Source organism: Balaenoptera physalus (assembly GCF_965194825.1).
Source record: "Balaenoptera physalus genome assembly, chromosome: 12".
NCBI classification, from domain to species: Eukaryota; Metazoa; Chordata; class Mammalia; order Artiodactyla; family Balaenopteridae; genus Balaenoptera; species Balaenoptera physalus.
This window is the reverse complement of record NC_138897.1, coordinates 85,258,767-85,275,384: the sequence shown is the minus strand read 5'-3', so window position 1 is coordinate 85,275,384 and position 16,618 is coordinate 85,258,767. Positions and strand designations below refer to the sequence as shown.

Genomic DNA, 16,618 nt, shown 5'->3' with positions numbered 1-16,618 from the left:
GGAGAAGAGAGTTATGAGGGCTGTCTCTTGTGGGGACGAAGCAATAAAACAGACGGTGTGGACAATAGGTGGCTGTTCCGTCCCATCCCGCGTGGCTGATTTGGGGATGGAGGCGGGCAGGGGTGTGGACGAACTCCGTAGGTCCCGCTGCTTCACCCCTACGATCAGAGCCTGGGGGTTCCAGCAGTCCCAGGATGGGGGGAATGAGGAAGTCCGGCATCGCAAAGGACTGGGGCTGGGAAAGTTGTTTTGGGAATTGGGGACACTCAGTCCAGCACCTTCCAAGAAGGATGCTGAGTGGACTGGGGTGCCGTTCCCTGGTGGGTCAACCTCTCCCCACCCGAGCCCTGCCCGGGTTGGGGCAGTGGCAGCTTGAGTGCGTCCCGGACAATGAATGCAATGCATTGGTCCTCCAAGACTGTAGCCATTTTCTCTGTTTATTTTCTATCTGTGTTGCTACTACTACTACTAATAAAATGGGTACATACAAACGCGTGTAAGTTCACGTAACTGCTGTGTAGCTATAGTATAGACATCAGGCCGCCCTAATGTACTTGTCCTGCCACACCAAGGACCTCCCACCCCCGCCCGCCTGCCCGCCCTCCCAGCCAGCCTCCCACGGAGTGCCGCTCAGCCCCCCTGCAAATCCCGGCAGCCAGCTGGGCGGTGCTGGCCTGGCTGGGTCATTAAGGGAGGGGGCGTGGCTAGCATGGGAGCCCTTGGCCAGGCCTGAGCTCAACTGTGAGATGCCTGAAGGCTTTTCTCGGTTCCTTCCTACTCTTTCTCATCAGGCTTTCCTCCGCTGAGGCCCTCGTGCCCCCTACCCCAGGGAGTGCCATAGATTGTTGTTTCCCTTCCTCCATGCGCACATCCTGGCCTTGCGGTCCAGAATATAAAGCCCCAAGCCTTGGAGCACAAAGGCTGGATGCCTGAATGGTGTCAGGCATAGTGTCACCCAAGCTTCTCTGACTCCCCTTCCCTAGCTGTCATCCAGTTGGTAGCCTTTACCCCACCATGGGCTCCCCAGATCCCCGTGGGCTCCCATATTCCACGGGCATCGCTTCCACGTCATGGTCCCCTAGAACCACCGTAGCTCCTACTTTTTGGCCCTTTGGTGGATCTAAAATGCCTCCCATTGAGCAGCTGCAGGAGTCGAAGAAAGTCTCCCCCGTATTTCAAAAGCTCGTGTCCCCCCTAGAGTCTGTCATACAGAGTGAAGTGAGTCAGAAAGAGAAAAACAAATACCGTATGCTAACGCATATATATGGAATCTAAAAAAAAAAAAAAAAAAAGGTTCTGATGAACATAGGGGCAGGACAGGAATAAAGAGCTAGCCGTAGAGAATGGACTTGGGGGCACGAGTGGGTGGGGAGGGGGAAGCTGGGGCGAAGTGAGGGTAGCATCGACATATATACACTACCGAATGTAGAATAGTTGGCTGGTGGGAAGCAGCCACATAGCAGAGGGAGATCGGCTTGGTGCTTTGCGATGACCTAGAGGGGTGGGATAGGGAGGGTGGGAGGGAGGCTCAAGAGGGAGGGGATCTGGGGACATGTGTATGCATACGGCTGATTCGCTTTGTTGTGCAACAGAAACTAACACAGTATTGTGAAGCAATTACACTCCAATAAAGATCTATTAAAAAAAAAGCTCATGTCCCCAACCGCACCTGCTACACCCCCAGCAGAGCTCAGCATTAGGCAACATGTATCCCTTCGTTCCCCAAGACTTCATCTCATATACTCATCCAATAAATATTTAGTCAGTTCTTCCTGTGCTTCTGGAAAAAAATGAGGAAGAAAAGTGCCCCCTCCCTTCAGGGGACCTGAGTCCAGTGGATGAGATAGAGAAGTTGTGACAGGTGTCCTGAAGCCCCAGAGGATCACCCAACCCCGACAAGTGCCCTCAGGAGAAGTTTCTCAGAGGAGGGGACGCCTGAACCTCGTCTTGAGATTTGAGTCAAATGGGAGTGAGTGGTAGGGAACAGTGTGCCAAGTGGAAGGAATAGCCCATGTGCAGGCTCAGAGGCAAGGTGATGATATATTGAAAGCCTGCCCCTAGGCACTAGCTCTGCCCTCCCCTGACTTCCCCCAAGCCTGATGCGAGACCCTGGGGAATTCCACCCCGAAACAGAAGGTGCCCTGGCTTAGATGTGGAGACCTTGACTTCTCCCCCGACATCATGCCTGGCCCAGGTTATTGGCCTTGTCCTGGGAAAGAAGGTGTCTCAGGTGGGTTTGTGCTTGCTGGATCAGGCCAGTACTTAGGCTGCCTCGGACTCTCTCTGCATCTCTCTCTCTCTCTCTCAGGCTCTGTTGCTGCCTGCCTCCACACAATGTCTCTGTTTCTTAGTGCCCTCGCATTGGGTAGGACTCATGGGTATCACTTCTATAGATGGATTGACCATCAGCCCTTCTCTTTAAGGCATTTTCCTCCCTGTCTTTGCTTCTGCTTCACTCTCCCTCTACCTCCTCTTGCGACCTGTGTCTCTGCTCTCTGAGGCCCACATGTCTGTCTTGCCACACCAGAAAGCTTCCCTCGGCTGTCTCACCATGGCCTCTTTCCTGGAGAGTTTATGTCCCCCTGTTCATAGGCCACTGGAGTGTTGAGGTCAAGGACATGCATGAACATGGAAATTTATTGATGGAAAGATCCTACTCTAAGGGTCTCCAACTAAACATGACAGGTGTGATGGGCAAAATACTGGTTTGTTACCAAGTGGCTTAAGAAGACCTAGAGGTCATAGTGGGCCACGGGCCAAGTCTGCAATGCAACCTAAAGTGTGGAGAAAATGTATCAACCCTCTTGGTGGGATGGTGTGTGCCATTGTCCCTATAAATATGTGTCAGGGCTTGAAGGATGGGAAACATAGTATCTTTGCCGACCATAGGACTCCCAGGTGTGTGTGTGTGTGTGTGTGCGCGTGTGTGTGTGTGTTGCTGTAAATTAGCAGGGCTTGTTCACCTGCTTCATTGTGACTCAACATGTATTTCATACGCCACACTCGATCGTGAATAATGACCTCACCATCAATTTCTCAGTGCCAGCAGTTCCCCCAAGCGTTCCTTGGATTTTCTTAGCTTCGTGCAGCCCACGAGCACTTAGTATATCCCTAACCTTCAAGGGTATTGGAGAGAGTACATGAAGTCATGAATGTCAATAGCATCACACAATACCTGGCACAGTGTAGGTGCTCAGTAAATGTGGTTTCTCTTCTCCATGACCCAACTGTAGCTTTCCCAGGAATTCCACCTCCAGGAGGTTGTTCCTGAAAAGATGAAAGACTGGAATAGAGAGATGGTAGGTGTTACCCATTTTCTTGGATGTTGGTGCCCTGGTGGACATGGGGAGGGATGCCTACATCTCATAAGGTCATGCCCCCACCGCTGCTGTCGGGGTCAGCATCCACAGGGCAGAGGCTCAACCTTAGGGAGCTGGAGAGCCCCCAGCAATACCAGCACCCTCCAAGGCCCCAAGACAGAAGCCAAGGGTGTGCACGGGGGCCAGATGAGTCTGGTCACACCAGGTGAGTGCCCTTGCCCATGGCTGGGCCAGGCTGAGAACATCCCACTTGGGCGGTCAAGTCCCACCCTCAGCCTTTCATTTCTGTCTCCCTGAGCTTCGATCTTGCACTGGGGTCCACTCCACACACTTACCGCATGATTCATTCGGTTGATTACTCTCAAAGTTACTGACCTTAGGAAAATTCTCAATTGTAAAAAAGGCTTTCTCTATGTAAATTATGCTGTTACTTTTTCTATACCCAAAGTATATATACCTATAAATATTATACATATATATATTATATATATATATATATAAAGACTAACTCTTGTACAGACCGACATGGACCGATGGCCCATATTTCTTCATGTTTGTGCTGACTGTCGCAGAATGAGTTCATGTAAGAAGTTGGCTTCATGTTTTCCTTTTGGGGCTGCTTCTTTCCTTTCCTTGATCTCTCTGTCTTTGTCTGTCTTAGTCTCTGTCTGTCTGTCTGTCTCTCATTGCCAATGTCTCATTGCTGGGAAAGAACAGTAGATTCAGATGCCATCCAAGAAAGGAAGGCCAGCTGGATGGAGGGTCCACTGTGTATATTTGTACAGAATCATTTATAAAGTTTTCTACACTTCTCAAAAAGGTATTTCTAACTTGGGCTGTTGGACAGGTTGTGAGCCTCTGAGCCGGCAAGCCTATTGTTTCCTGTGTTTAGTGCAATGTTTAGTGAGAATCCAATGTCTGAATTATTTATGCCAATAAAGAATTTGAGAATCACTGCATCACACTGCCGCCAAAACAGGTCTGAATTCTGTTGTTGTCTGTTGTACAGAAGGAATCTTGAGATGTGACATCAGCCAGTGTCTCAGTCAGCTATCGACACAGTAATGCTGCATAACAAATTTTCCCCCAAACTCCGTGGTTGACAATAACTAGCATTTATCCTCATGCTCCCGGGTCTGCAGGCCTACATTGGCTTAAATAAGGGTCCTTTTTAGGCTTCAGGTCAAGATCAAGTCTGCTCCACCCATCTCCCTGTTTCAGGGCGCAGGCTGAAGGAGAAGCTCCCTGGGGCATGATCTTCCTATGGCAGGTCACCAGAACAGAAGAGCTAAGACAAGCTGCTTGAACACATTCAAGGCATCTTCTCAAACCACATCCACTAACATTCCAGTGGCCAAAGCAAGTCACGTGACCCAGCCTTTCGGTGGGAAGAGGCTGTAAACTCCACCCAGAGTGGGAGGGGGGAGGAAAGTGAATGTTTGCTGAACAGGAATGCAAACTATCATAACCTGGCCGAGTATTCTTCCATCTTGCCAGACATCGATGTTTTCTTCCTAGGGATGAATATGGTGGGAATGCACAAGTGCACACACAGATATGCACACACTGTGTACACACACACACACACACACACACACACACACACTGTACACACACACAAATATGACTCTACACGTTGAGCACCTGCTCTGTGTCTGGCCCAGAAAGTTTTAAGCATTGTCATTAATCCCCACAACCACCCAATTCCATTTGACAGATGAAGCTGATGCAGAGGGATGAAGTAACTGGCCCAAACCAAGGTGAAAAGCCAAAGCCCACACTCTCTTGGGCGCACACACAGCATGATGGGCTCCTCAGTCACGTGGATTACCAACGCCAATTTACAAAGTGCTTTTATGAAATAAGATCACGTCTCGTCAGGAAAACCAGCCAATGAGGCAGGGACGCTTCAACTCATTCAAAGCAGGAGGGACTGAGAGCTGGGGAAACAAACTACAGGGTAACTCTGACTCAAATTCCCAGCTCCCTCCCTGGAGACCGTGCTGCAGAGAGATAGAAGAGCTGGCCTCCTCTGTCCCAGTAAGTTCTTCCCAGCACACACTCCAGGAGCAAGGGCATGTTGATGGACCTGGAGTCAAATTCTAGCTCTACCACATGCAAGCTGTGTGGCCTTGGGCAAGTCGCTTAGCTTCCCTGAGCCTTCATTTCCATATCTGTAGAATAGGCATAATTATTGTACCTCTAGTACCGAGCTCCCAGTGCCATGAGGCTTACATGGATTAACTTGGAGCAGTGCCAGCCTCTAGTAAATGCTCTATGGATGTTAGTTGCTAGTGTTAGTATTTGTTACTAGTACGGCTATGGTGTGGGGCCAGCCTTAGTGAGTAAAGAACAAGCTCCACTCTGAGTTTCTGTGCCCCAGAGTGCCCCATCTCTGCTGGGAGGTGACTCAGGCCCCAGCCCACCGCCGTTGTCTGTCTCAGAGAATATCACCTGGTATATAATGCTCTAAATTTGCTGACCTACCTTCACAAGCATGATTTCTTCCCTCTCATCACGATCAAATGTGGTGGGTGGTACAAGTTGCCCCATTTTACAGGGGGGGAAACTGAGGTTCTGAGAAGCGAAGGTCTCCCATAGCATCTGAATGTCAGTCCTGGGCTATGTTACTTAGACCAGCTGTGTGACCTGGCTGGGCAGTGATGTCAACTGTCAGAGCCTCAAATTCTTTAACTGTAAAATTGGGATAATAATTGCTCTCACTTCCGAGAGCTGTGATCGGGATTAAAAGCAGGTAAAATACTTAACACACTTCCTGACATAAGCAACCAATGAACATTAGATATTTCAAGCCCAGATCTGACATTTAGCCCTGGGATAGTGTTGACGTGGGAAGAAAGTGTGAGACAGACCAGAAACTTCCATCCCCACCTCTTCTATTTCAAGCAGAAGAGAAGGGGACAGAGTTTCCCCTGGGGCCTGGAACTAATTGATTGTCCCGGTTCTGGCTTGTGGTACTCTGTGGCCGTAGGGCCACCATCAATCAGGCATAGCAGGTGTTGAGCTGAGTAAGGGAGGCCTTGCAAGTCAACGGAACTGAACAGCTCATTAACCTCCGTGCACAGGCTGCAGGGAAAGTGCCTGGGAGTGAGAAACAACCACAGAGGAGGTCACCCAGCTGCCCCAGTGGCAGGGACAAGGCCTCTCAAACCCTTCTGGTCCCTGGGGTCCTCCTCACCTTTGCCCAAACTGAGACCCTCATCTCCCATCTCCCATCAGCCTGTTCCTAGGCACAGTGCCACCTTCAAGCTAAACAAGGGTAAATGCATTCTTAGACACTAACAGTGGCTTCAGCCAGTGCCCAGAGTTTTCCTGAAATATGCTCATGGCAGGCTATTGAGTGTGGTCAAAAAGCACAGGAGCACTGGATGAAACTAAGTTAGCTGTTTCTTTGCTGCAGGACTTGTCATAGCCTTTAATATGCTCATGTACCTCATACACTCTCCCAGAGTGGACTAGAGTGTGTAGGTTTCCCAACTTATTTGGCCCCAGAACCCTTTGTTCACTGTATCTTAGAGGATTCATATTCCATGGGATGCTTTGAGAAACATTGCTCTCAGCCATGGGAAAAATTTGAAATATATTCTTGGACCCCTTACAGACCATGCAGTTTCAGAGTCCATGTTTCCCAGACTGTCAGATGAAAAGGAAAAAAAAAATTAGGGAAACTGATATATTGTCTTGGTTTTTTATTTTGTTTTGTCAAAAAACAAAGCAAAATGCAAATAAGGTCTCTCCAACTTCAGCTGTTAGCCTTGACTGACTGGTGCAGAAGTACCAAGCCAGGCAGCCCTTGCCTTGAAGGAAGATGACCTCCAAGGTGTACCTTACACTCCAGAGTCCCCCGCAGGATCAGGTTGAGGTTGGAACCTAGCCTGAAATGGCTCCTTGCCTGCCTTTTCCCCAACCCACCCCCTTACCCAACACATCTTTAATAAATGAGTTGCATGTGGCTCTGTAGGGTCTGCTTCTGGGAGAACCCAAACTAAGTCACCTGTGCCATTCTCTGAGCCTCAGTTTCCTCAGGCATCATATAGGGATGATAATCGCATCCAGGGAGATGATATGTGTGAACCATTTAGCATGGAGGCTAGCTCAGAATTCAAGAAAGGCTGATACCTGCCATTGTTATTAGGCTATTATTGGAACCTATGTGTCTTTGGGGTTTGTAGCAGCTCTCTCTAGCCCACAAACCCAAGAGATCGGTCTCTACAAGAAAGACTGGCTATTGAGCAATGGTGCACCTGTGATGTCCTCACCTGGAAGCTGCAGACCCAGCACCTCCCCCGACCCCACTCCCTGTCAGAAGGTACTCCCAGAACACGGGCTGGAGCTTGAAGCTCTGGCATGGGGTCCCCTCTAGCACTGGGCTCCTTCCCCTCAGACTTTTCATCCAGAAAGAATGAAGCTTCAATGCCTCTAACCAGACCTCTGAGGATTTCAATTTATTTGATTGCTTCCTCTTTTTTTTTTGGTATCCAACTCCATACCAGCAGCCTGACTATGGGGCTAGGCTTCGGGGGAGAGGGTGGGGAGCAGGTCTGTGATTTTCTTGTTCAGCACCGTCCTGATTCTGTGTTCTATGTGGCATTTTCCAATCTCAATGAGATTTTTTTTTAAAGGAAAATCAGATCCCACTTAAAGAATAATGGCTAGAAGTTCTTCAAGAAACAAGAAATTGCTAATACCACCTTGACAAGGAGGCAGATGTGAAACATAGCTGAGTGATGTCCCCTAGACATTGAACTGGGGGAAGAGGTGAATTGACCAGCATCACTCACTGAGGCCAGATTTGCGATTGTTTTATTACATATTAAATTAAGTCCTCTTAAGGCTGATTTAGTTTTCACTTGCAACTTATTTGAAGTGATGTTTGGTTCCATTGCTGCTTTCTCTATCTTGATGTAAAGATTCAGATCAAAGGACTTAATGTTACTTTCATTACAGCAGGGGATCTGCAACCTCCAGCCCCCAAACTCCTTCTGACCAGCCACCTAGTTTTGCACAGCCCACAAGAAAAGAATGATTCTTATATTTTTAAATGGTTGAAAAAAGTCAGAAGATTCTGTGACATATGAAAATTATATGGAATTCAAATTTCAGTGTCCATAAATAATGTCTTATTGGAACACAGCCACACACACTGTATGGTCTGTGAGGCTAAAAATATTTACTATCTGATCCTTTACAGAAATTGTTTGCTGACTTCTGCATTACAGAATTGTCAGCACTCTCTAGGGAAGGAGGAGACAGGTCTGTTTGGAGTGGGACAGTGAGAGGACATCCAGCCACATGGGATTGGGTTTGGGAAGAAGGTTCTTTGCCAAAGGTAAGGGTCCCTCTCTTTTCTGGCTGCCCACCCTCTCTTCTCCATGTGGATGTATATATCCCAGCAGTCCTTTCTGCTCCATGATTGTATGATTTGGCCCTGCCCACCCATAGCTGATTGGTTTAGGGATAGACACCTGACCTAGACTTGGCCAATCAGATGTCCTTCCCTGGGAATTTAGAATTCTGAACTGGGGCTTGCAGAGAGGAATTGAATAGTATTAGGAGCTAATACACTACTTATGTGACTCAAAGAAGGTTCAAGAATTTCTACTGCTGACATCCCCAGAGCAGACTTGGTTTTTGCATTTCCTCAGATTCCTTGGATTCTCCAGGTGCTCTGTATTCTAATCAATTCTTCCCCTTTCCTCCTTTTTTCGACAAAGCTCAGTTAGAATTTTTTTTTTGTTACTTGCAAACCAAACAAACCTGAAGACCTGGTCTCTAGCCCAGATTTCTGCTCATCATTTACGTGATACGATGTCAGGTCTTAATGTTATTTCTTCTTGCAAAGGGGCATTACAAAACATCCAGAGCCAAGAGGATGAAAACAGTGACCCTCTAAGTAAATTAGAAAGATCTGAGTGAGAAAAGATGACAGGCTTTATTTTTAAATATAAAAACATTGTATAAACCAATTTCAGAATCAATTTCATTAACAATGTTCTTAACACTAATATTTTATTAGATAAGTTGTTGAACCTATTGGTGGCCCAGTTTTTTCATCATCACCAAATGGCAGTATGACATGACCTTATAAAACTAATATCAAGATTGATGTAAAATTACTGAGAAGCTATGGAAACATAAAGGGAGTTGCACAAGGGAACAGTATCAAGGGAACAGTGGAGAAAAGAGCCAGGGCTTCACAGTCAGCCAGACTTGCGTTGGAATCCTAGCTCTGTTGCTGTGTGACCTTGGGCAGGTTGCTCAACCTCTCTGAGCCTCAGTTTCACCATTCATATAATGGAGACAATACTAGTCTCTGTGCCATAGAGTTATTGTGAGGATTAAATGATATAATACAGGTTAAGCCATTTAACACTGTGCCAGGCACATAGTTAGCCCTCAATAACTGATAGCTACTATTACCAGTTTTATGATGGATCACCCAGAGAAAGGTCAATGCTATTTCAATGTAGCAGGCACCCTTCATCCCCATTTCTCACAGTTTAGACAATCCTGTGGGCTCCACCTCCCCCTGCCCCCAACTCAATTCTGTGGTCTGCCTGGTTCTATCTACCCTTCACTTTCCTTTTCATCTTCCCATCAAAGGTTGACTTTCAAGATGCAAGGAATGAGTTTGCAGCCTTCCAGCACCTCTGAAAGAGCAGGCTCCTTCTGAGGGTTGAGGCTTTCAGGGCCCTCCTCATCCCAGTAAATTGTATCAAGATATTTGCATTTCAAATGGCCCCACCCTAATCCCCACAGAGGCTTCTTTCCTGGGCCTTGGGGCAGTTTCCTCACACCCACATCAGTACCCTGAATACTCTAGAGGGACCTCTGCATACTATCTTTATAGCCCCTCCAGCCTGGTAAACTAGGCACCAGGTGGTGTAGGCCTTGCTCTGGGCCAGGAGCTTTAGACTTCATCCCCGCAATAACGCTGGGAAGCTGTGCTATCTGATACTGTAGCCACTAGCCACGTGTGGTTATTTAAATTTAAATTTAGTTAAAATTAAAATTTGAAAATCAATTCCGCCATCGGACCTGCCACATTTCACGTGCTTGATAGCCACCTGTGGGTGGAGGTTACCACCTTAGTGCCCACATGGGCATCATGGCAGAAAGTTCCACTGAGCAGTGCTGCACCAGGTGACACTGTCCTCACCCCCACTTTCCAGATGACGAAACTGAGGCTCAGAGTCATGCAGCTGTGTAGTTAAGCCAGGATTTACGCCAGGCCTCTGATTCCAAGCCACCAGACCGCACCACTTCTCCTACGAGTGCCTGGCACTGGGGCTGGGCTCCAAGGACAAAAGACGGATGAACTTGGAGGACAGAGAGATGAGTAATGAAAAACAGTACCATGTGGCAGCCCACGGGATCCGTGGGCCCAGGGACACCTTACCCACTGAGCTGAGAATATCCATCTCCTGTCTTCATTCCCTCGATCAACAAGACTTCCCAGAATGGCGTTGCCCAATACAGAAGCCACAGGCTACGTTTAGTTATTTGAGCCCTTGAAACGTGATGAGTCTGAATGGAGATATATGTGTAAAATACACACTGGATTTCTAAGATGTTCCAAAAAAAACCCCAGAAAGAGTGTAAACTATCTGCTTAATAATTTTGTATAATGATTACATATTGACATGATCATTTTCGACTAGACTGAGTTAAATAAAATAATTACTATAATTAATTTCACCTGTTTCGTTTCACCTTTTTAACGTGGCTACTAGAAAACTTATAATTAGTTCTGTGGCTTTCAGCGTATTTCTCCCAGCTGTTGCTGCTCTCGAAGGCCTACTGGGTGTCAGTCCCTGCGCCCTGCAAGTGGCCGCAGGGTGGAACCAGAAGAGAATTCAGCTCCAGGCTGACAGCAGATGCCTGTGGGAGCCCAGACAAGGAACATGCTGCTCTGAGACTGGTCTCCGCAGCCGGTACCCAAGCTCTGAGCGTCCGCCAGCCCTGCCTTCTGCACAGGCATGCTGAAAAGCTGCACACCCAGGGCTGCGTGCGCAGAGCTGGGGCCGTAAGCAAGCAACTAATCTTTTCTGTTTCCTCATCTGTAAAATGAAAATAATTACCCCTGCCTCCTGGAGTTATTTTAGAGATGAAGTAAATTAATGAATGCAAAGTGCATGTCCCATAGCAGGTGCTTAATATATGACTGTGGTTAGCAACTAGGGGTGATTGTTCCCCCAGGGCATTTGACGATGTCTGGAAACATTTGGGGTGTCACATCTAGAGGGGGGAGGTTGCTATTGGTGTTTAATGGGCGGAGTCCAGACATGTTGCTAAACCTCCTACCGTGCACAGGAGAGCCGTCACCCCCACCCCAAAGAATTATCCAATAGCGGTGAGGTTGAGAAACCCTGGTATATGGCAATGGCTGTTATTGCTATTAATAGAAACACCTGTGAAAATTACCTAGTTAAAGGTACAGTCACGAGATGGTAGACTCCATGAAGGCAGGGATTTTTTGGTTATCGTTGTATCTCCAGTACCTAGAGCAGTGCCTGGCACATAGTAGGTGCTCAGGAAATATTTGTTGAATGAAGAATGAATGAAATGGCAGGGCTCCTCACTGTCAAAGGCTCAAATGCTCAAAGTAAGAAAGGGCGTTGTAGATGATCATTGCGATCTGTACTTTTATTAATACAAGAAACGTTTGCTGAGCACCTACTGTGTGCCATGCTCTGTGCTTGGGTACTGGGGGTTTAATGGTGTGGATGGAACAGAGGAGGTGGAGCTCAGTCTTATGGGCAAGTTGGACAAATGAACAGTTCATTCTGGCACTGAGTGGTAAGTGCTGGGGCAGGGGTGAGCCCCGGGGCTGGGGAGCTCAGGGGAAGCACCTGCCTAGGGTGGAAGAGGGACTCAGAAAAAGCTTCCAAGAGAAGGTGATGTCCAACATTAGGCCTGGAGGAGGAGGAAAAATCAACTAACTTTTTTAGAACACTCTCCCCATTTCTGGAGTACCCTTTACAGCATCCTGCTGGAATCCTTTGACTGATGGGGAGCTCATTCCCTCACAAGGCAGCCCACTCTGTAATTTCTCACTGCTTCTTACTAGAATATTCTCACCACCAGGGGCTAGGGTGCAATCACCTGACCTCAGAGCCCTTCCTTTGTCATCTTGAGGCCCCAGTCTGTACCCCAGGCACCTGTCACCTGTCTGGCTCAGGAGGGCCCCATGGCTGACAACCCAGCCAGCTGCCTGCTTCCTTCTCAGCCTGACAAGCCAGGCCGGCTGAGTCACGGGCTCAGCTTCTCCCAGCCCGTGTGGGATCTGGGCCTGGGCCAAAGGGATCAGCTCCCTGCCAGAGTGTCCTTAAGTCAGACCAAAATGAGCCCATGAGCCTCACTGAGGATTAGACCTAAGAACATTCTGGAATGGCATGCTCCACCTTGGAGCTCCCTGAGGGGCAGACCCAGCAGACAGGCATGTTATTCTACCAGTGAAGAAACCAAGGCACACAGTGGTCGGGGGGGGGGGGGGGGCGGTGAACCTGTCCTGCCTGAGAATGGTATTATAATAATTATTATTGCTATGAATTGTCATGGTTAATTATTAGAAATTGTCAAGTCCATATGGACAGGGACCCGTATGCACTGTTCACTGCTATATGCTCAGTGCCTGTAACAGTACGTGGCACATAGTAGGTGGTCAACTTCTTTTGTTAAATAAGTGCGTGGACAATAATAGCTACTTCTATTTTTGGAGGACGTTCTACAAGGAATTACATATATATTTGTTTTTATTTACTGTCTGTGTCCATCACCAGGACACAGACTGACTCTATTTTGTCCACCATTATGTGCCCAGCACGATGACACACACATAGTAGGTGCTCAATAAATGTTATTGAGTAAAGAGGCAGGTGCTGGGCGTTTTCTCATTTAATGTCACTCAGCCCAGGCAGGGAGGCGGTGCTCTTTAGCACATCTTAGACATGAGAAGTTGAGCCCTGGAGCAGGGAAGTGACCTCTGAAGGTCACCCAGTTGGTGAGGAAGAGCCAGGGTTTGAACCCACATCTGTGAGATGGCAGAGCCTGTGTGTGCTCTTAACTGCTGGGTCCTGCTGCCCCTGGCAGTGAGGGGAGAGGGCAGGGGTGGGGGCCTCTGAGAAGGGGTACTGAGGCAGAATAAGGACCACTTCAGCACTCCCCAATCCTGCCTTGTGTGTCCCAGTCACAAAGCCCTTTCAACATGGTGTCCCATTTGGTGTTCACTGCAGCTTCAGCAAAGCCCAGAGAGGAAGAGTAACTTGCTCAAGGTCACACAGCAAGTTCAGCACAGGTCTTCTTAGTCTATGTCCAATGTTCTTTCCCCTAAACCCCAGTTATGACTCAAACTCGGAGCCCTAATATAAGCAGTTTAGGAGAGAAAGCTTATGTTTCAGCATAAACATAGACTTTGTTTTTCCAGGCAGCCTGGCCAAATACAACTGGTGGCAAATCCAAATTCACACTTTGCTGTATGACCTTGAGACCCGGCTGCCTGTCTCTGAGCCTCAATTTCCCTATCTAAAAAATGATGCCTTACTTTGCAGGGAGTGGTTAAAATCCCTGACTTGGTGTCTCTCCTGCTGTGTGATCTTAGGAAAGAAACTTAGCTTCTCTGAGCCTCAGTTTTTTCACCTACTAGGTGGAGTTAATAAATACCCAACTCTCAGGGCCCGAGAGAGTTCACGGGGTGCCGCGAGGGCACTGTGCAGGGCATGGCACGTAGTAAGTGTTCAATAAAAATGGTTCAGGGCGGTGGTTGGGGGGGTCCTTTGGGAGCACAGTGGGTGGCCCTCCTCAGGATCCTGCGGACCCAGCCTGGCCACTGCAGACCCAGCACACACACTCCCGGCTGCCCCCGGCCAGCTGGGGGGAAACCTGAGCCACACTCCTCCTGGACAGACGCTGTCACTGCTGCTGCCGCCTCTGAAATGAAAGAAAGGTCAGAGCCTAGGGAAGCAGGGCTGGGTGTGCGATGGAGGCGGCTGGCCGGAGAGGAGGGGAGGGGTGGCCGGCGGCTGCCTGACCGCCCCGCTCTCTCCAGGGGAGGCCTGAACCGGCTGGGCCTGGTGCAGCCCCCCTGCCCTGGCTTCGGCCTCCCGGCCCTGCAGAACCACCTCCCAGCCTGCCCCTGGGGAGGGGCCACCTGGTGTCAATTAAGGCCCAGCCACGCGGCTCGCACCACGCCAGGCGGCTGATTAGTGCCGCTGGCCTCTCCCGATGGGGAGCCCGGCCTGAGAGGGGCGCCTGCCACCACGCCAGGGGGAGGCCGCGCCAGAGCTGGTGAGTACCCGGGCGGGGGTGCTGCTCCCCGGGCAGGCGGGCCTGGCGAGCCCGGCTTGGCCGTGGTGGGGAGGGGGCTCGCCGTGGGCTTTGCTCTCCCGGGGCCTCATGGGGCCTCCCGGCGTCCCCGACCCCCTTCGCCTCGTCCTGACCTGCCGGGTAGCCCAGGGGACCAAACGCCGGCCTGGTGTCTTTCCTCCCGGGTCGTGCAGCTGCAGGGGCCACCCCGGGGCTATGGCTGAAGGGGACCTGACAGGTGAACGAAGGGCCAGTCGGCCCAGACGGAGGCTTTAGGGTCCCAGCTCTCTGCTCGTCACCCCGGAAAAACTGGCTCTTTGTGCCGGCCCGTCTGGGCACCTAAGCCCACCTTCCTCCAAACTGCCAGCTCGTGCTCCCGGGAGGCCCCGTGTGGTTGGCGGGCACGAGACCCCTGCAGGAAGCCGGCATGGGGAGTCTGCTGCGCCCACTGCCGGAGCTCGGGCGGAGGCCTCTGGCCTCGGAGAGCCACGTGGCCTGGAGCACGGCCGGCGGCAAGTAGGGCCCTGGTCTAGGGCCCGAGGATGCTTCTGGGGGTGCCCGTCCGGCGTGCAGGCCGCGCAGCTCTGCAGGGTCTGAGCCAGCCCCTGGTCCCCAGCGGGGAGTCAGTCCCAGTAGCGGCAAAGGAGGGGGCAGCTGCCTACCCCTGGCACAGACTGGGGGTCAGAGAGAGGCAGAGCTCTAGTACCTCCAAGCAATGTGGTGACGTGTGACTTGTCTCTGGGCCCACGCTATGAACTGTGGGCCCCAGTTCCTGGCTAAGGGGTGTTCTGTTATCCATGAGAGGGGTCCCTTGTGACAGATGGCGTTATCTCTGGGTGGGACCACTGAGTGGTCTGTGGCAACCGCCGGCTTGGGGCGGAGGCAAGGTGTGTTTGAGACAGGATGGCGGGCCCTGGGGGGATGGAGCGATGCTGGGTGCGTGCCCACGGGCTTGTGCCACGTGGGGTGCATTTAGGAGATGGGCAGGATCACCTGTGTGAATCGCTGGAGCCTGTTCTGGACACGGGCTCCAACACGTAGGCTTGGGAGGAAGGATGGGTTGTGGGCAGAGAGCCCTGTGGCCAGCGGGGCACAGTCACATGCCCCCATCTGTGTCTGCGTGTGTGGTTGTTTTGATGCCAGGGCTGTGTAGACGGGGGCTCCTTGGCAGCGTCCCTGGGTCGTTGCAGCCTGTTTTGCCAGCTCAGTCCGTCTTGGGGGAGGTAAGGGATGTTTCCTGAGGGCAGCACCCACGAGCTCCCTGGCGAGCCAGCTAGATGGTCACCCTATTGTGCACCCCGGGGTGCTGAGCTTGCTGTTTCTCAGACCCCACTCCCACCGAGCTGAGGCCAAGCCAGGCTGGAATACTGTCTGTGGGTCTGGGGTGAGTGGGGAAGAGGGTGGGGCAACCACAGCTGAAGCTCAGCTGCTTTCTGGGAAATACTGGATCTAGTTCATTTCCTCCATAAATATTTATCACGGGCCTCCTCCAGGCTAGAACCTCCAGCCCAGAACCTGGGCTCAGAACCGGTACTGTGAGAGTGACCCTAGAATTCATTCATTCATTCACTCAAATATATTGATTGATAGGCACCTATACTAGGTGCTGAAATTTCATGGTAGGTTTCAAATCCATTCCTTCCTTTATCCCTTCATTCATCCCGCAATATTTACGGCGCATCCGCTATGTACCCAGCGCTGTGTTAGCAGCTGCAGTTACACCGGCAAATCTGGGAAATGAGAAATCGTCGTCTCTTCCAACTTTCCTTGCTGTCTGTACACATGAGCCTGGATCTGGCAGAAAGCCAGATGCCTAAGAAGCAGAAGAACATTGGGGTCCTCTGGTCCTTTTGCAGCAGGGCATAAGGGCCCCATTTCGCCATGCAGCTGCCACTTGGAATGTCCCCAGTGTCTACCTGGAATTAGTGACTTTCACTGGAGCCCAGTGATCATGGCAGTGACGTACCCTCTTA

General features: G+C 50.3%; 1 protein-coding gene across 4 annotated transcripts in view; it reads left to right on the top strand.

Annotated features, from left to right (window-relative positions):
• Positions 1-5,320: 5,320 nt before the first annotated feature.
• The window catches only part of NOS1 (nitric oxide synthase 1), a 198,683-nt gene continuing 187,385 nt past the window's right edge, over positions 5,321-16,618 (top strand). For all 4 annotated transcript variants that reach the window (XM_082416753.1, XM_082416750.1, XM_082416754.1 and 1 more), the window contains exon 1: positions 5,321-14,627. The gene's annotated coding sequence lies outside the window, so the exon portion shown is untranslated. The remainder of the gene's footprint in view (positions 14,628-16,618) is intronic.